We start from the raw sequence: 234 nt of genomic DNA on the forward strand, positions 1-234 counted from the left end.
TTTGTATTTTGTGTATATTCCAGCTTTTAATAAGCCTCTCTTAAAAAGTGTCTGTATGAGAGTTCGTAATAAAAAGGCAAATGCTTAATTATCAACTTCTTATGCAAATATATGTATCTTTATTCATATGACACAAATTAGATCGGCGCACTTCCAAACTTCCTAATTTGTTTATTGATAATAAATATTATTTAGAAACGAAAAGGTTTTGGGGGAAGAAAGTTTCATTCTTTT

General features: G+C 28.2%; 1 protein-coding gene across 1 annotated transcript in view; it reads left to right on the top strand.

Moving 5' to 3' along the window:
* LOC119589380 (cubilin-like) overlaps positions 1-234 on the top strand; it is a 70,980-nt gene that overhangs the window by 61,142 nt on the left and 9,604 nt on the right. The window lies entirely within an intron of this gene.

The sequence above is a fragment of the Penaeus monodon genome, chromosome 25, assembly GCF_015228065.2.
Source record: "Penaeus monodon isolate SGIC_2016 chromosome 25, NSTDA_Pmon_1, whole genome shotgun sequence".
Lineage (NCBI taxonomy): Eukaryota > Metazoa > Arthropoda > Malacostraca > Decapoda > Penaeidae > Penaeus > Penaeus monodon.